The following is a 7,515-nucleotide window of genomic DNA, read 5'->3' as shown; positions in this document are numbered from 1 at the left end:
ATTGCTGCGCCGCTGATTGGGCCAAAAGCCTTGTGATCGCACTAAGGCATTGAGCCATGATAGCATTATCTGGCAAATTTTCATCAGCCATTGTTAAATTATTTAGTTTTGTACTACGTTGTAAAAAATTCAAATAGTTTTTGTAAATTTTAAAGTTTTTTTTTTTCAAAACCCAAGAAGTCACTACTTTCAGAGTTCACAATACTTTCGAGAGCAATATAGTTGCTCAAAAACTTTTTGCCTTCACTTTGTTTAAGGTTCACCGTGGTAAAAAGTATTTCGGTTGATTCACTAGTTTTATAAACTTTATAATATGAATTTAACTTGTTTAAAGTTTTTGAACTCGCACAGTTTCTTATATTTTTCTTTTTTTTATTAGTAAACGTTCACTGTCTGTGTTGTTTCTGCAGCAAAAAATGCCTTTGTTTTCAACACTTTTTATTTGTTTAATTGTTTAAATTTTTTTTTATAAAATTAACTTTTTATTGCCTGCGTTGTTTCTGCGGTATAAATTTTAAACACCTTCGTTTTCAAACACACCGACTGCGCCAGTTAAAGAAAAATAAGTCCACAAACTGCGAGTCAGAATAATATGTCTTTATTCATTAACCTCCGAAACTTCAATTAAAATTATTTCTAACTGCTTAGCCTATTTATAGTAGTGAGTAAACAAATATTTTATATCCGCTATCCTTACAACTTGTTGTTTGCTTAATCGGACCATTTAACGGTCGCTCTTTGGTTTTCATTACTGCTATGACAACAACAACATTAGCTACAGACATTTGTCAGGTGATTTGGCGGTTGTCCTGATCGCCGATGAATGTTATTTTATCACAGCATTGTTGCTGCACATGTTGCTGACAAACAAATGTCTTCATTGTTTGTTGTTGCATTATTTTGTATTACATTTTAACATCTCATTTGTTTACAAGTTATTGTTTTTCGTCTAGCTGTGCATGTACATATATGTATGTTTATATTTAAGTAATTATGTGTAAGTATATGATAAGTATGTTTGTAAAATATATATTTATATATATATAAATGTATATATGTACTTGTATGTACATATAACTCGCGCTGTCATTAACTCGGCCTGAACAGAAGGATGGAAAATTTAGAGCCCTATTACGCTTCAGACTGGATGCTGGCGATGAAAATTTGAGAGCTCAAACCGCGAATAGTGCTAAGAATGCCAAATATTTAAGCCCAGATATTCAAAATGAGATTCTCGAGACTGGCGCTAATATTGTGACAAACAAAATCATTAATAAAGTGAATAGCGCAAAGTGTTTTAGCATTCTTGGTGATGAAACAATGGATGTTGCAGGTAAAGAGCAACTTTCGTTATGTCTACGGTATGTAGACTTCTCATCCAAATATCCAGCACTTCGTGAAGATTTTGTGGGCTTTATTCCAATTACCGATCAGTCTTCTGAAAACTTATCAAAAGTCATACTTAAGCGTTGTACAGATCTCCATCTTGATATGGCGAAGTTGGTTGGACAGGGATATGACGGAGCAGCAAACATGTCAGGGCATTTAAGTGGAGTGCAAACCAGGATAAGACAACTGTATCCAAAAGCACGATATGTTCATTGCGCTAGTCACCGATTGAACCTTGCGCTTTCTAATACTATGTCATTACCTTCAATACGGAACTGCCTTGGTATTGTCAATGAAATAGCAAATTTTTTTAGAAACCATTCAAATGCAAACACAACTTTCCAGGACGTTATACAAAAGCATGCACCAGAAAGCAAAAAAAGACGACTTGTTCGCCTTTGTGAAACAAGGTTTATAGAAAGGCATGAAAGCATTATAAGCTTTGTGGAGCTTTTCAAATTCATTGTACTAAGTTTGGAAATAATTTCGAGTAACACATGGTCCATTTCGTCTAAAGCATCAGCCTTCTCAGCAGCGGTAGAGAAAAGCGATTTTTTGCTTAGTCTATTCGTCTGTGAGCAATTGTTCAGCTTAACGCTGCCACTGTCTGTGCAACTCCAAGAAAAATCTATGGATTTTGTATCAGCAATGAACCGAGCCAAAGAATTAATAAGAACTCTGCACCAGATAAGAGAAACGGCGGATGGTTTTTTCAACGATATTTTCCAAACAGCATCACAAATGTCTAAAGATCTTTTTGACACAGATCTTGTAATGCCTAGAGTGACTTCGCGTCAAACTACTCGTGCTAATCCACATTGCACAACCCCTGAAAGCCACTTCAGAGTTACAATATTTATTCCATGCGTTGATGCTCTGATTCAAAACATGACAGAACGTTTATTAGTGAATGAGGATATACTCTCGTCATTTCAAATTCTACTCCCAGGTTTTGATGCAATTGATAATGCCGAAGAATTAAAAAATTTAACTATTTACTACGAGGAGCAAATATCAATGACAGCATTAAAATCAGAGTATCGATTGTGGTGTGCGAGCTTATCAACAATAGATCCAACCATAGAAGTGTTGAAATTACTGCAACATTGCGATGCAACGTATTTTAAAAATATTCACTTTTAGCAACTCTTTCAGTGACGACCGCTTCCGTTGAAAGAACTTTTTCAACCTTAAAAAGAATAAAAACTTTACCACGCAGTGTGATGGGCAATGAGCGGCTGAGTGCACTTGCTGTTATTGCAGTGCACTGGGATATTAAAATAGATCCAGATGAAGTAATTAATGATATGGCAAACAAGAAGAAAAGTTAAAAATATATTTTATTTAAGTTACAACTACCAAATAATTTAAGTAATATGTATATGAATTTATATTGTTTTTTTTAATAAACAGAAAATTTAAAGTTTATATACATATGTTATTTCTTCAGCCCCCCCCGAAATGAAAAGCTGGCTACGGGCCTGAGAAGAATGTGAAAAATTAGTCACATGTGACGACAGCGAAGAGTGTAATGGAGTGTTTACTGATATAGAAATTATTGAAAATATATTGGATAGGAATGATGTTGAGGAACAAGAGAAAGAAAACAACAAATACATACATAAGTATGAAAGATACCTATGTAAACTGTTCCTGTTACATGTACATATATTTTCATTGAAGGGTAAAAAAATTATTAAAAAATTTGAAAAACTTGAATTGTTCAACTAAGCGAGTATCTGCTAATTGATTCACCGCTTAATTGAACGAAAATTTGTGCAAATTTTGATGTGCACTGAAGCGAAAAGTACTATATATCAAAAAAAAATTATTAAACCCGTTTAATCGCTTCACAGCTATAAAAGCATTAAAGTTAAGCCATCAACAACCAAGATGGGAAAAAAGCTTCTTATCCATCATCAGTCCAAGATATAACGCCCTCTATTCACCTTTGTCTTGGCCATACACATTCTAATTTATTAAATTGAAACACAATTACACTCTGCCCATATTGCAACTCGTCTTCCTTAACCATAACCCATCTACACGATGAACTCAGTAAGAACTAGTTTTTCAGAATAAAAACTCTTGATTTATTAAAAATAGAATCTATTGTAAATATCAATAAAAATTCCGAATTCCTACCTCGTACAAAGTCCAAAAAGAAGTATTTAAGTTATCTTTCCTTTTCTAAATTTTAATTCCATAAAAACATATTGCTTGTAAATAATTCTAATATGGAACGTTTAATTTTTATTATTTAAGCCGCGAGTTGAAAGGCTCTGAAGCTAGTGCTTCTTTTACTTTGTGTATTATTAATTTTACTTCGGACTGAGTAGGCAATTGAAAAGTAAAGTCCTCTCTCGACGAACAAAAGCTAAACTCTATGAGTCGCTCATAATTCCCGTCCTGCTGTATGGTGCAGAGGCTTGGGCGATGACAACAACCGATGAGTCGACGTTACTAGTTTTCGAGAGAAAAATTCTGCGAAAGATTTATGGTCCTTTGCGCATTGGCCACGGCGAATATCGCATTCGATGGAACGATGAGCTGTACGAGATATACGACGACATTGACATAGGTCAGCGAATTAAAAGACAGCGGCTACGCTGGCTGGGTCATGTTGTCCGGATGGATGAAAACACTCCAGCTCTGAAAGTATTCGACGCAGTACCCGCCGGGAGAAGCAGAGGAAGAGAAAGACCTCCACTCCGTTGGAAGGACCAAGTGAAGAAGGACCTGACTTCGCTTGGAATATCCAATTGGCGCCACGTAGCGAAAAGAAGAAACGACTGGCGCGCTGTTGTTAACTCGGCTATAATCGCGTAAGCGGTGTCTACGCCAATTAAGAAGAGAAGAAGATCTGCCAGGTAAAATGAGTAGTATTTGCTTTGTACAATTTTTTCGCAAAGGCTGACTTCCTCCATATGGTCTAAATCAGGGATGGGCACATTTTTAGCCCGCAAAGTTAGCAAAGTGCGCACGAGGGTAAGATGAGGAGAATATCAGTATACGGAGGGAGGGGCATAAAATGTTGCGAAAAAAATCAATTACATTCCTCCGTAACTTAATGTTCATCGCAGAATGGTTGCGGCAATACCACAGTATATACAGTAGAAAACCTTTTCGTGGTAGCTTTCTGCGGGGTGAATAGCGGCCATTTTGGGTAGCAAAGAAGTGCTGTATAAATTGAGGAAGTAAATACTTAGCAAATTTATTTTATTAAATAACAAATACTATAAATATTGTTGCTTAATATAAATAGAAATTATTTATTAATGTTATATATTTACTAATAGGTGATTTAAATGCCATAGTGTGCAATATTTCGCCCATAAAAATATCATTTACTGATATTCAGGTATTCTTTTTGTGGTGAGTTCTTAATAATAAAATGCAGCCCTGTTTTTAGATTTCTCGGTGGTGTGTTTTCTTCTGAATGTATTTGTTTACATTTGACCGACAGAAAACATAAAAGGTGCAGCTTTCCATATTCACAACATTCAAATTAAATCAAAACAAAGTTTTGTTTGTATAAAGTTACTAAATATTTTATTTAAAGTTTAATAATTGGAGTGAACATAGGTTTTATACAATAGAAAATGTACTTAAACGAAGTGAAAATATACCGGAAAACACACCCATCATGCGGGGCTATGATTGGAATCAAGGAATTGGTTACTCAAAATTATTTGAGTCGTATGTTAATACGGGGTTTCAAGCTACTAATCATGGGTTGGCAATATGAGAAATCAATCTAATGGTAATGTAACCATTTTTTTATGGAAAGGTTTATGTATTTTAAAATATTCTTAGCTTGATTGTAGGCAGCAGCCGTTGAAACCTGAAGAAGCCGATTTGCATGATGAATTCATTAGACGAAAACATAGCTGTACAATATTCCTTGGATTCACATTTAATCTAGTGTCGTCGGGATTGCGGGAGACATTACGATTCCTCATTGAACACCAAATGGTGGATTGTGTAGTAACGACAGCCACCCGCTGTTGAAGAAGACTTTATTAAATGCCTAGCACCCACGTACATGGGATCATTCGAATTATCTGGCCGAGATTTACGGGATCGTGGTATAAATCGTATAAGTAATTTGCTGAACGATAACTATTGCAAGTTCGAGGATTGGTTCATGCCGCTACTTGATGAAATGGTTGAAGAGCAAAAAACGAAAGGCTTGATTTGGTCTCCTTCTCGTATTATACAACGACTTGGGGAAAGGATAAACGACACCAGCTCAATATACTACTGGGCTGCGAAACATAAAATACTTGTGTTTTGCCCTGCGCTTACAGATGGTAGCCTAGGTGACATGATGTATTTCCACTCTTTCCGTCACCCCGGATTAGTGGTAGATATTTTGTCCGATTTGCGACGTCTAAACACTATGGCTGTGAAAGCTACCAAATCGGGAATGATTATAATTGGTGGCGGTATTATAAAGCATCACATATGCAATGCGAATTTGATGAGAAATGGAGCCGATTATTCCGTTTTTATTAACACAGCTTCGGCATTCGATGGCAGTGACAGTGGTGCTCGACCAGATGAGGCTATTTCTTGGGGTAAAATAAAGAAAGAAGCTTCACCAGTTAAGGTGTATGCAGAAGCTAGTTTAGTAGTGCAATTGATTGTTGGTGAGACTTTTGTTAAAAGACATTTCAATGCAAAAAAAGAAACCGAACCATGATTATATATATTTGTAAAAAAATGCAAACTTGTGGACTTTAATTTGTAATAATAAACGAACTTTTTAATAAAGCTTAGTCAATAACGACTTACGATCTTCGTCGCCAGAAGATCTATATTTATATTCGATCAAGGACTGTTAACTCATTTCAGATTATTTAATGTACTGGCATATGTATTTCGCATATACTCTTTACTTCAACGAAAATAAACAAATTTTATTAACATTATAAATATTTTTAATAATTTATTTTTGAATCTTTAAGTTTTGCATTTTCCACACCACCCCTGAGGTTTGCAATAAGGCGCGTTACCGATTTTTTTTAGGTGTTCGGTTCCACGGTAGGCCTATTTTCACCTTTACAACTTAAAATAATCGTCATTAATAATTTAAATAAAAATTTAAATAAAACTATTGCACAAAATAATTTAATAAGATTTTTAAGTTCCCACAATAGATGCATCCAAAATCCTATAACTCTATTATATATATTAAAATACAGAAACTAACTTTTAGAAGAGGGAGGTAGTTACTTATGTGAAATGCACAAAAATTCGATGTGCCGAAAATGAGGGCTGTCTGCCTACCTATTAAAAATTCTTAAAGAAAAATATGTTCTAATTCTTATGAAAAGGTATTTTAAAACGTCGGGTTGTGAATTTTCGCAGCAATAAAAAGGCTCTGCATCTCCCATCATACTATGTAATTTTTTTGAAAATCCTCCAAGATGACAACAAGAATCAAAATTGTCTTTCAGTATTGCATCAAGTTTTTTCAAAAAATCTTTGAAGGGTTCAGGAGCTTTTACCAGATTTGACGAATCGTACACTTTTTATTTGTAAAAATGAATGCGTCTTCAGGGATCTGATCTTTTTCAAAAAGTGGCAAAGGTTGGGAACAATTATGCAATTAAAAATATTCATAATATGTACATATAACCACAAAAATATGCAAATGAATTTCGCTGTAGGAAATCGCTTTCAATTACATCGATTTCGATACAATTCCTAACATTATAGGGGCTATCTAAGAACGCTCTTGGCAAACATTTCAAGGTTTGCCGTATCTATCTTGAATCAAAGGGTCATTACATACCCTTTCAAGGGTATTGAAAGAAAATAGCTCTAAATCCCTACCCTGCAGAGGTTCACAATTGCCACGTGTCACAAATTTGACATGTCTAAGGCCCCAAGATTGGCGGAAAAGGTCAGAAAACATAGAATCAATCCTCCCCCTTTCCTAATATGTCCGAAGTAGTGTTCTAGTTCGTCTTGGTAAAGTCTTCTTGTCTTGATATATTCAAATCCCTCCTGGGACAATATGCGCCAAAATCGTCTAAACCGCGAATGTTAAGAAGCCAACCTCTAATAAACGAAAATGTATTTGTGATATCTCGACCAAACATATCACAAACAGTGATA

The 7,515-nt window shown here is 35.1% G+C and overlaps 1 pseudogene; it reads left to right on the top strand.

Moving 5' to 3' along the window:
• The first annotated feature begins 5,035 nt into the window (after window positions 1-5,035).
• LOC126765179 (probable deoxyhypusine synthase) lies at window positions 5,036-6,094 on the top strand (annotated as a pseudogene).
• The last annotated feature ends 1,421 nt before the right edge of the window (window positions 6,095-7,515 follow it).

This window comes from Bactrocera neohumeralis, unplaced genomic scaffold (genome assembly GCF_024586455.1).
Source record: "Bactrocera neohumeralis isolate Rockhampton unplaced genomic scaffold, APGP_CSIRO_Bneo_wtdbg2-racon-allhic-juicebox.fasta_v2 cluster10, whole genome shotgun sequence".
Classification (NCBI taxonomy): domain Eukaryota; kingdom Metazoa; phylum Arthropoda; class Insecta; order Diptera; family Tephritidae; genus Bactrocera; species Bactrocera neohumeralis.
Note: the sequence above shows the minus strand (reverse complement) of the source record. Positions and strands in the feature narration are given on the sequence as shown.